Here is a 15,386-nt window from a genome sequence, read left to right as displayed (position 1 = left end):
TTATTTTTTCTCCTCTTCCTTGACTAGTCCTCCATTGCAAGAATTTTTTTTTTCCCTTATATGATTACTGTGCCTAAGGTCTTTTTTACACCTCATGACCTTCTTGGATGCTTCATAGCTTGTGAGCATTTTCAGTCACTTTGTCTTTAAACCTGCTGCTGTATATCTGACCCACTCTCCCTCTCTTTTATTCCATTCCTGATTAAAAGAACATAAAATGGGACATGGTCCAAAAATTGAAGTGCATCTGGTATTTTTTTTAAGTTTTGGCTCTGCCATTTGACCAGAAGTTGAAGAAGGGAAGTATTGAAGTCATCTGGCAGCAGGAGACTGAGGAGATACTTACTACTGTCTTTTTCTTTTTATGGCTCCTTCCCAGCTATGCAAACCACTGTTTCTGCCATTGTCTTCACTGGATTCACTCCTCCAGATGCAGCTAGATCTTTGTCTTCTCCTTATCTCCTTAGAGCAAAGTAAAGGAAGCATAATGTTATTAATTATCAAATAATATTACTATTATTACATTTATAATCTTGTTTCATATCTAATTACACTGATTGAATTCAGTGTAATTTAATGGGAATGGGAATTTATTTTTTATATATATATAGTTTTTCATCTTATTGTCGCTCATTTATTTAAATCTACACAATAAACTAGAATAAGCTGAATATGATACTGATTACTTTTAGACAATGGTTTTTAGATTCCATAATTCGAGTTCCTCTTACTTCTATGTCACATGGAACAGACAAATTCCATTACTAAAGTTTGTTTCTGCATTGACTTGACTGTGTTCATCCACTGAATATGATTTCAACAAATGTGCAAAGCAGCATAAATAGTGGGATATTCAGTGCTACAATGTTGAGGAAACAGTGCTCAGGTTTTGCTTTCAATTAAATTAGTAAATATCAAAGTAAATGGAGATACACTACCTTACTGTTAGTCTAAACTAAATATAATATTCTGCAACCTTCTGTTTTCACTGAAGATCAAAAAAGCATTCCTACTGAAATTAAAAATGTAATTGTGGAGTGGGAATAGCTATCATGTTACTGAATTGCTACTAGGAAAAAAAAAATAAGTGGTCTAGCTTAGTGACATGGTTCAATTGCCTAAATGTAGGCACATCATGTCATTCAAGACACAACACAGAGGTCATCTAGACATCCACAAGTGGCCAATGCATATGAGCTATGAGATAGAGACCTGTGTCCTTCCACAACAGCAGATGGAAGCTAGACAGGATACATGAGGATTTCAACACTGACACTAGACGATCATGTCTGAAGTTGCCCAAAATTAAATTCTCACTCCTTGTGGGAATCTCATCCTCAGTGAAGAATTCATCCAAGTCAAAGAAGATCATGTTTCCCCGAACTCATTAGAGAGAAATCTAGAGGATTTACCTTGGTATAGATGTCCAGCTCGAACAGCTAGTTAGAAAAGCCAATTCTTATCTTACCCTACTTGCATAATTTACATAAGTAAGCATAAGTAAATTCTGAAAAGATGTATGGCTGAGATTAACATCTCTGTATTAATATAGAAAAGAGCGCAACTAACGCATGACCTAATTAAGGTTAAGAGAACACTAGTTAGAAGCAGAGTTCAGATTTTTTTTAAAAAAAATATATATATTTTTTTCTATTAGAATATAAAAAAGAACACATCATGTCTCTGACCACTTCTGTTGAGATCAATTATGATTTTACCATCAATTTCATTTGGAGAATGATCCAATCTCTAATTGTTTATAGAAAATATGAAGAAAGGTGGTCATTTAAAGCCATGTGATACATAGAGAAGTTTAATGAAAAGAAAGAAAAAAAGTTAAGAAGGAAAACTTAAACACTTATAGGTCTTGCAGCTCATCTGGCAAAACACCTGATTTAAGTCAAAAAAAAAAAAGAAAAAGAAAAAAGAAAAAAGGAAGAGAAAAAGAAAGAGAAAAAGAGAGAAATAGGTCTGGTCTTAATCTCCAGGTCTGTCATTTATTTCTTTCACACAAAAAGTATGGGACACAGGTGGCTGCGTGTCAAAGATCATACTCTGTCTGCATGCTTCATAAGGCTTGGGAGAAATATATGAAACAGGCTGAGTGAGCAGAAAAATCACAAGAACTGGGTGCAGTTTCAGTGACCCAGGTCAAAGGTTGCATTGCTTTTAGTGTTTTACAAATGTTTGACAGATTAAATGCACACCTCCCATGGTTAGCAAGTAAGCCATGCAAGTTAGAGTATTCATAAGAAATAAAACTTCATTCAATGTCCTTATTGTGAGAGATCAGGGTCAATTAGCATGAGTAACACATGTACACTCTCACTATGCACACACTTTCTTGGATTATCCTGGATTTTGGAAAACATGTATTAAATATGTATGCAAGTATAAAATAACACCCTGGTGAAGAGAAAAAAAAGATTAGAAATAGGCAAGTAGGATATTTAGATATCATTATCAAAGGAGGTGATAATTGTATAATTTCCTGTATATATATTTGAATTATTTGTATCTTTACTGAGTAAAAGTCTATGTAGTATCATTTCTGCTCTATGTTGCAATGGAAAAAAAAGCATGGGAGATTGAAAGCCTGCGAAGCTTTAGTACATTGTAGTCCATAGAGCTAGAGCAATAGTTTTCAAATTAATTCTTGTTTGGTCCATATTGTAACCAAGCTCATTCCCAGTGGTCATAATTTTGACTGATAAGGTGAAATGTTGTGATTATTTGGAAGAACATACTTTCAAACACTGGCAGTGCATGAAGTTCTTGGTAGGCCCATGGGTGCATTTTAAATGCACTTGAGAATCAGTGAACTGTATATGCAACTGTTTGTACAAGTGTTGATCCTTACATATTTCAGTACACTATCGATGAATCATTCCTGAACAGTTCTTTCAAATGGTATTATTACAGTGACTCTAAGATCTTTGGATTTATCCATGCCAGCTGCTTCTTTCTAACTCTTGGCAATTACTTAACGTATAAAGTATTTACTTTAGCTGGCTGATTTTATTTTAATAGGAAAAAAAAAAAGGCTACTGGAAATATCCTGTTCAAGGGGTAATTTACCTCTGCCAGTCCTTCATTTAGAAATGCTCCAAAAACTTAAGAAAAAAACTTTTCTCTTGTTTTCTAGACCCTGGAACATACATTTTCTTAGGCTATTGGTTGTGGGATGAGATCAGGATTGTTATTTGCTGCTACAGAAAAGTGTTGTTTGAGGGTGGACCTGATTATTAACATGGATGTCTTTTATTCTGTTTTTGAAGCAGACTAAAATAATAATAATAATAGTAAATCTTCAAAAACAGAATAAAAAATTACTATTATTATTATTATTTTAGTCTGCTTTCCTAGGGAAATAAAGCTTATGGAGTTATGTTTTCTTTCTGTCTATTCTCTCTGTCTCCTCTATCTGCCACATTCTGTCCTGTCCTCCTTTTCTGAAATCAAGAAACTATAAACATCGACTGAGAGAAAGTCTGCTGCTAAGTCTCTCTGTTATTAGACACCAAAGAATCCACATAGAAAAGAAACTTTATGGGAAAAGTTTCAAATCAAAGCTTTCAGTCAACCATGAGAAGCAAATCCGTAGGAAATCAGACTTCATGAGTTCTTTTGCTCAAAGAACTTCTTGTTTTATTTAAAATGAATGAGAAAATTATTCTTTGTTGGAATTTGCAGAGAAAGTGTGTGTATCAGGGCTTAATGAATTTGACTGAATTAAACTGACTTCAGTGAGAGAGACTTCAAGCTGTTTTGCAACTCTAAATGGTTTGTTGTATTTCTGCAGCACCTTCCTCCTGAGAAACATGCTTCATTTACTTTACATTCTGAAAACTGCAAATTCTGAACACTTTGTACATAGAAGCTGCACCAAAGGAGTAATCCAAATGTACCTACTTTATCTTTTTTAAAAAGTCTAAAGTTTGTTGTGTTTCTCCTTTCCTCTTTTTCTCTTTTCTTTTTTCTTTTCTTTTCTTTTCTTTTCTTTTCTTTTCTTTTCTTTTCTTTTCTTTTCTTTTCTTTTCTTTTCTTTTCTTTTCTTTTCTTTTCTTTTCTTTTCTTTTCTTTTCTTTTCTTTTCTTTTCTTTTCTTTTCTTTTCTTTTCTTTTCTTAACATCTTCATGTCAGATATATATTCGTACATATGACCGTGCTACACATAGTAACGGTGCAACTGAAATTAGATTAATCTCCCAAAATACTCTAAATAGATAGACAGTCTTTTAGGCTGATGACACTTTTTAAAAATTGTCATTTTCAGCTTCTCTGGTCAATACCTTGTGACACAGCAGAGGCCTGTTAACATTAGGGAGTAGAATTCCAAAAAAAGAAGGATGATTATTATTATTATTGTAAGAACATGTGATTATTTCTGTTAGCTTTGTGTGCTCCCCCCACCAAAGATTTTGCAAAAAGGGAATAAATACCCACAGGTCTCATCAAAGTAAGCTAAGATAATCTTCATAAATGACTATGTTTGTGTATATGTGTGTATTTTGTGTGCATGAACTACATCAAAGTACAAAGCAACAAAACAGACTGTGAAGATACTGAAGGGCCTTCTTGAAAGAACATATTTTGCCTTATTTTGGGGAAGAAAAAAAAATGTTTCATTTCTTCACTTGATTTTGTTCATGTGTGCACAGAAGACATCATTAGAATTGCTTTGGGTGTCCACAGAGCTGATGAATATATTGTATTAGTTCTGAATAAAAGCTTTCGGTGCATTTGGCAAAAAGAGCACAGACCTGCATCATATTGCTTTGTGCTGTCTTGGTCTTTCTTTGCTACTACTCGGTGGACTGAAACGGCTGCCTCATAGAGATTGTGGACCTCGATCTTCAGGGGAATGAGATTTCACAGGTGTCCCTCTCACTTCACTCTCACAGTGTCTTTTGCAGTGCATGGGCTAAATTCAGCCCCTGGCAAGTCTATGGCCACACAATAGCTCTTTCCTTAGTGCGTCACTCTTATCTCCTTTATACTTGACTTAGCTAAGAAGGTACCTCCTGAGTGATCTGCAAAATCTACTTTGCATTCAGTAGCAGAATCAGTACCTCCTAACAAACTGCAGGTAATCATTTGTTACATATAGGCTGACTTTCCTCCCTCCCTCCCTCCCTTCTTTCTTTCCACCCTCCCTTCCTTCCTTCCTCCCTTCCCTCCCTCCCTTCCCCCCTTCCCTTCCTCCCTTCCCTCCTTCCCTCCTTCCCTCCTTTCTCCCTTCCCTCCTTCCTTATCATTAAGAACAGTTTAAGCAAACATCCACCAGCACATGATTACATGAACTTGCCATGTTTACAGGAAACACGAAGCAGAAGGGACCATCTGATTTTCTAAAGTCCTTCCTAGGTCCGTTTTTCATAATTAAATGATAAATATTCAAGTATTTTTCCCAGATCCATGCAACTGTTTGCAAATTTCATATCCTCTTTATTTTTTAATGTCTCCAAACTGTCTTTCACCCCCACTTTATGCATTCCTTCTTCCCCATGAATTCCCAGTTTCTATTCTTCTGATTGTTTTTTTGCTGTACTAAATATAAACACCAGATATAGAAGAAGGAACTGCAGTATGCTTTGAAATTTTACAAGAACATGTAGGATTCAGACAGGAAAAAAATATCAAAGACAGACATGGGAATGATCTTTTCATTACCAAAAAAAAAAGAAAAAAGATTGATTAGTAATAAACAACTGGTGTTTTTGTTCTGCATTATTTTATCAAATTTATTATGTTTCAATTTTGCTGAATTACTTCAGGGAGCAAAAATGATAGTTGCAGAAACTATGCATTGCATAATATCTACAACTCTCAGAAAAAGAGTTGGCAAGAAAGGAAGAGGACAGGACAGGACAGGGAGGGGAAGGGCAGGACAAGAACAGAGTTACATAAAGAAGTGGAAAACAGTGTAACAACATTCCTGTGAAATGCTCCAAATATAGAATAACTGATATAAGCTGTGTGTGAAAAGTTGTGGTAGACTCTTCCCCTTTGAAACTTAACATGTAAAACAAACAATAACAACAGAAACCCTAAAAAACCTTTTCAAATGTATCATTTTTAAAGGAGTCTCTCCACTTCAGAAGCTACATATGTAGCTTGGTACATGTAAAGAAGTATTGCCAATACAAACACTTTTTCTCCTCCAATAAAAAAGCCAAAAAGAAGAATATCCACATAAGACCCAAATAAATCATCGGTGTTCGCATTTACTATAAAGCTTTCAAGGTTGATTTTTTCCTAAATTTTTATATGTATACACACACTTATGTGTTTGAACATATAGGCATGTAGAGAGATCTCTGTGCACATTTGAAAATTAGGAAGGTATACTTTTGTTTCATTTTTGAATGGTAATGAAACAAAATGATTCCATCATGAATTGACATTTGTGAATTTCAGACAACTGGTGATAAATTATAAATTTCGCTTTCTCACTTTCACACACACACAAATACACACATGTTCTCCTCAATTTTAAGGAACATATTTGAAAAGTGATTGGAAATAAAAGTCTTGAAAACAGAGATGTGTTGAAGGGAGACCAGAATTTTGTGTTTAGAACCGAGTAATAATGTATGCAATTTTTAGAAACACTAAATTTTTGCAATATTTCAAAGGAAGGAAGGAATGACATGTAATACAGCCCTTCTTAATATAAATAATGTGAAGATATTAGACATACATAAGAAAAATACAGAATACTCCAAGTATATTTGTTGGAAATTTGAAAAGCCTTGTAGGGAATGGAACAAGGATATTCATTATAAAGTAAAACAAGAGTGTTTCACACTGTCCAGTAATTTTAAAGCTTATATTTTCCTTAAAGAAATGTAAATAGTGCCTTTATTAAGGCATGGTCCACAAATCTTGACACTGGAAAATAGAATCTCAGAAGCATAGAATAGTTGAGGGTGGAAGGACTTCTGGAGATCATCTGTTCCAACCTTCTCCTCCTCAGAGCAGAGCCTGCTTATATTAGATTGCTCAGGGTCATGTCCAATTTAGTTTTGAGTATCTTCAGTGACAAATATCCCACAACCTCTTTGGAAAACATTTTCTACTGAGTGAAAACTCTCCTGGTGAAATACATTCCTTATATCTAATCAGAATGTCTTTTGTTCCAACCTCTGTTTATTCTCTCTTCCCCTATCATTGTGCACAGCTTGGAAGAGTCTGGCTTCATCTTCTCTACATCCACCTATCAGGTAGTTGCAGCCAGACATATGGTCTCCCCCGAAATTTTTCTTCTCCATGATGAACAGGCCCAGCCCTCTCAGACTCTCCTCATATGACCTGTGCTCCAGCACCTAACCAACTGCATGGTTCTCAGCTGGACTCACCCCAGTATGTCTGGATCTGGACACAACACTGCAGATTCCCTCTCACACATGCAACTCCACATTTGTATCAAGCTCTGCAATTCTATTAGCTTTGTGGTGGACACAATCAATTCTTATTTTAAGGATATTCAGGTTGCAATTAGAAATTTAGCACCAATTTCCACTTGTATAACTCAGTTTATGGTAACAGTGGAACAAGCAGTGTTGTCTGCTAGGTAAGTCCAAAAAGAAGTTGTGGCTATTCACACTATCAGGAAAATAAAACAAAACAAAATAAACAAAAGCAAGCAAACAAGCAAAACCAAGGACAACAACAACAAATAGACAACTAGAAGACAAAGTTCTCATTTGCCCAGGGACTGAAGCATGCATGCAGGATGTGGAAAACCTAGGTTCAGTTCACCCCTCTGCATGAATGGTTTTGAACTCACATCTCACACTTTTAAATGCCTCCCCTTAACTTTAAACTAACATAAAAGGGTGCTCTCAGTGTCTCCTGTTGACAATGTTCCACTGCAATTAAATATTTACTGGAGGAGGGGTTCCATGTGTTCCTATCTCCCAGGAGAGTGTTCTAACTACACAGCTAGAGAACTATAATTTTTCTCCATCTCACACAGAATCACAGAATGGTTGAGGTTGGAAGGGACCTCTAGAGATCATCTAGTCCAACCCTCCTGCTCCAGCAGGGACACCTAGAGCACGTGGCACATGGTGACATCCAGGCGGGTTTGGAAGATCTCCAGAGAAGAAGACTCCACAACCTCTCTGGGCAGTCTGTTCCAGGGCTCTGTCATCCTCAATGACCTTCTGAGTATTTTATCTAAAGTGGAACAGTGTCAACAGGAAGAGTTGAAACATGTTGCAGAATATCCTGCAGTGTAACTGTTCACATCTTTGTCCAATTCAGAATGAGCATAGAAACAACATGATTTACCTTCAAGGTAAATTCCCTAATCATCGGTTTACTGAGTATTTTGAAATAAGTCTTCCTCAGTCTCTCTGTAACTCTCTGGAGTAACTTTTTATGCATTACATAAATAGAAGATGAGGTAATATGTAAGACAGTGACTTTGTAATAGCTATTCAAATCTTCTTGGGCAAGGCATTTTATCACAGTTGGAAAAAAAAAACAGATATTCTTTTTAAAACTATCTCTTTTTAGAAAACTAAATTATCATTTGTAATGCATGTATTCCCTGAAAAACACAGTTTTTGTCATAACGGTCAGAACATAAACCTGTCATATAAATGTTTTTCTATAGTTGTAAGTGCCTTATACCCAATTACTTCACATCGTGAAGTTAGATTTACTCTGCCTCATGAAAGAAGCTAGAACTGTACTTCTTGACCAGAAATATTTTCAGTTCAATCTCACACTGGCACTTTAGAACTTTGTCTGGATTGATGGCCCTGCAAATTGAATGATTACAGGAGATTCTGAAAGGGAAATAAACCTCCAAGAGAAACTTTGCGGCTGTTGTGTACTCTATCATTTTTGAAAAAGGTCTTGGAGTTTTCCATGCCTTGCATGCTATTAGCAGCACCAGATTGGTGGTTTTGTCTGCAAGCCAGACTATAAATCATCATCAGTATTAGGCATGATATTCACTATTAATGCCTTGTTTTCCCTACTGAAATGTCTTTTTGTGCTTATTTTCTCTTGATCCTTGGCATTTTGCTGACCATCAATCAAAAGAACAAGTTGGACATTCCTCTCTGTCTTGCCTCAGTGAATTCTTGCTTTTCTTGACCATTAACCACTCTCTGGAATGTACATTTACTGTCTGCATCCTTAAGCACCCGTATTCTCCTCTCCCAGCTACGCTCCCTTCCTGGCACCAGGTTGCAAAGCAGTATTTCCCATCTGCTGAATGAAGAGCATGTCATAGGCTGTTTGATATGGTCTGGGAGCTCACAGAAAATCACTGATGCACAACCCACTTTTATTCCACAGGCCTGTGGGAGACTAGAGGGATAAGAAGCCTTTCTGCTAGGCCGAACACACCACCTCACACACACAAAACAAATATGCCTGCCTTTGCTGTTTAATAGGTTTCATATTCATGCAAAAAGGGTTGTAGGCTGATGTTTATCTAAAGATGTATCTTCAGAGAAGTTTCCTTCAAATGTATGAGTAAGCTTGATTTCATGCACCAGCTGTTTTCTTTCTTTACAAAAATGCAGTGTTTACTGGAGTGAGGAACAGTCTACATTCATTATTCAGTGACAAGGAAGTTTTGACTGTTCCTTGAGCTTCTGCAAAACCCTTCAAAGGGAAGGAAAGGAAAAATGGTTCAACACAAGTTCAGTTAGATGGCTGAGTAAATTGTAGTGATATTTCTCAGGGAGTCATTAATACAAAGATTTTCTTTTATAAAACAAATTTGTCCATAAGCTACTTTTCCATGTTGAACTCCTTCATTTTCACGGGCTGAAAGACAGTACACATTTGTTTGTATGGCTACAAAAAAAAAAAAAAAAAAAAAGGAAAATACAAAATATGTACACATAGTACATCAGTCTTTATCTTGGTTATATTTCTTCATCATTAACTTTGGTAAGAGACTGAGAAAGGTTGTTACACAGATTCATTTTTCAAAGCATTCTGGTTCATGATACGTCTCCATGAGCTAATACAATAAACACAATTCACTAATTCTGATAAAGATTTGAGCATCAGTTCTGAAAGTAGTCTACATGGCATTATGGTTCTTTGTAGGTATATTTATTTTAATACTGGAAACTAAAAAAGTCTTTCATGATTTGGCAGTACCTAGGCAATAGTAACATTGCTACAGAACGAGTTTTGACACTTCTTTGGCTCAGAAAGATCACACTGAAGTTCCACTACCAACTGAAGTGTGATTCAGTTAATAATACTTGAATCATGTTAAAACAAAAGTAGCATATGAAATTTATTAGAACTACGATTATCTTGTTGTCACAGGCCAAGACTAAAGAGGGAAGATGAAAATGAACTGGATGAGTTACCATTGCAGTTTGTACATCTATCATCTGAGGGTCAGATATATTATTATCTTATAGATGTGGGCTGCTACTTCATCAACACAAAGCAGCCATAAACCTGGCTTAACTGACCAGAAAGCCAAGTTTATGATTGCTTTGCATTCCTGGTGTTATGAAAAGCAAGTGTCACATGACTGTGTGTTTCATCCATATGCTTTGGGACTTCGTCGCTTGCATTCTGTGATTTAATGAAATAATGGAAGTGTGGGGAAGTCTAACAGTGAGACCTTGCAAGTAACCAGGTGCTGAATACTTATTCTTGAATTGGTCCAAATATGAATGTTCATATTCTTTTACAAGGGCCAAGAGTGAGCTGTAATTTAGTAGGGCATTTACCCCATCCAAATTTAGATATCTAACCATGTAAAGTCTAAATTTATGTTTCTAGGTTCCCTTCATACTCAGTGGAGAGAGATAAGCAGAGAGTGTTCATATATGTCTAAGTCTCTATTTTATGTTGAACTGACATGCCTTTTGAAGATGTCTCTTAAAGGGAGCCTAGAGCAATTGCTGTAGTTCAGACATGAATTTACCTAAAGGGTAGGTGCCTATATTTTTAGATTCTTATCTTAGGTTCTTACGAATTGCAGGAGATGTTGTATGCCATGAGATATATCTGTTTGGTTCTCTTTGTCCCGCTTGTTCCTCTTTCCAGGAACAAGGCTAACGGTTCAGTTCATAGCAGTCATATCAAGAATCAGTGAGTTGTGCATATGCTGTTCTTCTTCGATGGATATAATCCTTAAATGAGTTGATGCCTGTTTAAATACATTATCCTTTCCCTCCTCTGTTACATCTTTCTTTACATGATGACTCATACTCTCCTGCTATACAAGAACTATTTTCAGTGGCAATGAGATTAAAGCATAACTCTTATGACTCTTTTAAAGGTTATTAATAACAGGACATAAAAGAACAACCTAAATTCTTCTTTCAAAGCTTTATCGTCATTAATAAAGAAGGTTTATCTCTACAAATTACATATCATTTTAAATCCAACTTAATAGGAAAAAGATGGCTTTTTTTAAAGACCTTGTTTTTCTTCTGAGGCTAGAGAACATCATACTAGTACAATTTCCATAAAATTCTGTGCAAATTTACTTCCATATAAACCAACTGTATATTATTTCTTATAGCACGGATTTATGGAGCTATTTGCATGTCGAAAACAGAGTAGACAAGTCAAACTAGATGGCATTTACTTCTGTTTCTTTTTCTGTTGCATGAGGTCAAGTTAGTAAAGAAGACAGTGTGTGCTTGTCTAAGTTTTCTATCACCTTCTGTAGAAATGATCTTGCTAAAGACAGAAAAAAAGTTACAAGATATACAGATACAACATCCTTGACTGTCTGAGCGCAGATGGTCCATTGGACTAAATTCTTAATTGATTTCTTAAATATATGTACATATTATTTTCCTCAAATAATTAATTTAAAAAGCTATGAAAATTACAAGACACAAAAAGTGTCACAAAATTCACAAAAATGAAATGGACATATCATTCCATCCCAAAAATCATTTTGTTACCCTCAAGATGAAAAAAAACACATATCCTTAGCTCTGAGAGCTCTTTGGCTACATTTTCATTTTTGAAAATACCCAGTCAGAGAACAATTTCTGATTCCTGTGCTAGAAACTGAAAGCACTTTGGATCCGCATTAGAGATATAAGGATTATCTACTGATAGTTTCCCATGGAACCTACACTATGTTTTCTTGTGTAGGTTTTTCCTTGGTTCTATCTAGCAGCCCGCACCACAAAGACATGGTAGTCATTTTGATTTGGGATTTTATTTTATTTTATTTTATTTTATTTTATTTTATTTTATTTTATTTTATTTTATTTTATTTTATTTTATTTTATTTTATTTTATTTTGCTTTGTTTTAACTTTTGATGTCTGAAATAATGTGAGAATTGTGTCAGAGTTTGCCAGAATTCTTTCTGTAACAAAGCTGAGCATGTGCTGTATGTTTTAGTGAGTGCATGAGTCCACCTGGGAGCGCTGGAGTGTGAAGGACCTGTTGAGATAATTTGCGTGACCAACAGAGCAGAGATGTAAAATTCCCTTTCACCTTCTGGATATAGTCCCTGCGAAAGCCTATCCCCAGACCAATACAAAATATTTATTTTTCCCTTGGGATACCAATTGGTTTGTCCAAAAGAGAGCCCAGCTCTCCCCATAAACTCTGTGTAATGGCAGTGATTTTGGGGTTAGGATCTGGAAGTAAATCCTAAACAACACAGTTGAGTTATTTGGCTTTGTAGGAATGGAGGTCAATCCTCAGTCTCCATCTCATGGAAATAGAGGGAGTTTTGATCCTAAAGGTTGCAGATCAGGAGTTCCAGGTAGAAAGGCTTCTTTGTTTCTTATGCTTATGCTAGTGAGATTAGATTTTGCCTACTTGATATTTGCGCTACATTCCTCCTCCTTATAATTCTTCTCTCTCTTTTTCTTTCTTCCTCATTACCTTGAAAACAAGGATTCCTGTTTGCAAAGAACTTCTCAAATGCAAATTCTGTCCCTAAATGGACCCATGGTAATTTTTGAAATCAAAAATGAAAAAATAATCCTTCCTGCAACACTAGAAATGTAGAATTTGACTACATTATGCAGATTATTTCTGTTGCATCCAATACATTTAAAAATATAAGATGTCATTTACCATGCAGATTAAATAGGTGCTTCTTTACATTTTCTGTAAATTGATTTGATCAATTTATCATTCATCAAATCCCGCAAAAGAGACTGTTTCCAGAGCTGGCATGAATCAGCACAGCTCCTTGAATATTACTAAAGCTTTGCAGATTGACAACTGACAAGCCTAAAATTTTGGTTAAAAAGTACTGTATGTAAATGTTTGCTACATTTTACTTCAACAAAAAAATCTGAAAGACAATTACTGCAAAATTTCAATAATCCAAAGGACAATATTTGTGAAAGTATGATGTACAGACTGACAACACAAAATGATCCTGATCCTGGGTGGTCAGATATTTTTTATTTTTGACCAATCTTTTCAGTCAAATTAACTGTTGGGTATTTAAACATTCACCAGGGGTGGTATTTAAACATTCACCAGGGGTGCAGAAAAAAAGAAGTTCCTTGGTATAGTAGCAATTTGCATTTTTCCAATTTGCATCCTTTGACATGTAGATGAGAATCAAATTATAATTTCTAAAAAGGCAAGTCCATTTTTTCTTTTTTTTTATCCAAAGTGATCTTTAAATTTAAAATGTTTTTATTGAGGGGGGGATGAAGGATTCTTTTTGTTCTTACTCTAATCCAAGACATAATATTCTCAGATAAAAGCTGTAAAATAGTTCATTAGACAGATACACAGACTTGATAAACTACTCTGTCGTTCAGATAAGATTTGCTGAGTAATATGACACTTGCTAGCATCAAGTTATGGAAAATTGTAATTTTTTTTTTCTTTTTTTTTCCCCACAGGAATTTGTGAAACTTTTCTAGTAAATAAACCACTTCTGCAACTCCTCTCAAGTTTGCTCATGTTTCTACTGAAATAAGAAGCAAATCAGCAACTAGTAAGTAAGCCAGTTTTAGATACATGTGCATTTACTGAACGAAGCTGCTGGTCATTAACGGCAAGAAATAATTTTCAGGAGATGTGATGGAAGGTTCTTTTATGTTCAAGGTCATACTATAAATATTCAAAACGAGAAATGTGTATGTGTTTTTAAAAGCTTTTAAAATAAAAATTAGGGACATGAGGTAATAAAATGGGGTAAAAAAAATAAAAGTGAACAATTTATGAGTAATAAAAGGTGATCTTGTTCCTGGAGACATTTAATCCCCTTATTATCCACAAAAAAAAGTTGGATGAAATATTTATTACTTGAGTCTTTACTATTTGCCAGTGTATTTTTGGCAGACCTTTTAGTTGTATCAGCAGGAAAATAGGAAATGAGCTGGAAAGCATTAAAAATATTCCTCAAAATAATATTTAGATGTTTGATCCTCTTATGAACTTCACCGAGAGCTATTAAAATGTCCTCTCCAATTGCATAATGAAAATGTAACATACTATATCTAGGAAAGGGGATTTTAATGTAGTCAAATAGCTTTAAAAACATGGATTCAGATTCTTTTTTATTCCAGTTCAGTGTATAAACAGCACTGAGGATTTTGCTTTCCTAACATCATCTACTGGAGTTTCTATTTAGACAATAAAGCTGATTCTTTATTATGTTATGTCTGAGACATATATTCTTTTAAGGATTTGATAACATTTAACTTGTGCCTTATTTTGTATAGCTGTTTATGAACATGCTGTTAAGTATTTAAGAGACAGTAAGTAATTTTTCAGATCTTATAAAGACACCAAACACTTCCCAGTCTTAGCAAAGCCCACATTCCACAGGATTTCTACAACTCCTCTCCCAGTTGCAATTTCCATCCCTAAACCCTTGCCAGACCCATAATACCCTTCTCAATTCTTCTTCCATCTTCTCTTCTTTGATATTTGTTGGGAAACTTTGAGCTGGCTTGGTACAGAGAACAATACCTTTTCCATAACAAGACCCTGCAGTGACATTTAATTTTTTTTTGAAGGTATCAAAGCCACCTTCCCTGGACTGCTGTGTAAAACATATGTCCCATGAAAGAACTTACTGTTTTGATTTAGCAGCTTGAGCCAGGTAAAACCTTCATGTTATCAGAAGCAGCACAAGATGGTATGTTATAATGTCATATATTCATGCCATAAAATTACACCCCTAAGCAACTGAGTTGTACTTGCAGAATGTGATGCAATGTCAGCTTCAGTACCTGGCCTAAAGTGTCTGCCATGTGGATGTCTACGAACCAGCTAAATGTACACAGTCCCATTCAAAAGAGAGGATGGAAACCTAATCACTATGTCAGTGCAGCTTAGAAAACTAATCAGTTCTCCAACTGTAAGACATACCTTTAGGGTGAGCAAAATATCTCTTTAAGCTCCTCTGGTCTGTAATAGTGGCTATGGATTTCACTC

The sequence above is a fragment of the Tinamus guttatus genome, unplaced genomic scaffold (genome assembly GCF_059628265.1).
Source record: "Tinamus guttatus ecotype Peru unplaced genomic scaffold, ASM5962826v1 Tinamus_guttatus_pri_ptg000058l, whole genome shotgun sequence".
NCBI classification, from domain to species: domain Eukaryota; kingdom Metazoa; phylum Chordata; class Aves; order Tinamiformes; family Tinamidae; genus Tinamus; species Tinamus guttatus.
This window is presented reverse-complemented; position numbering follows the sequence as displayed.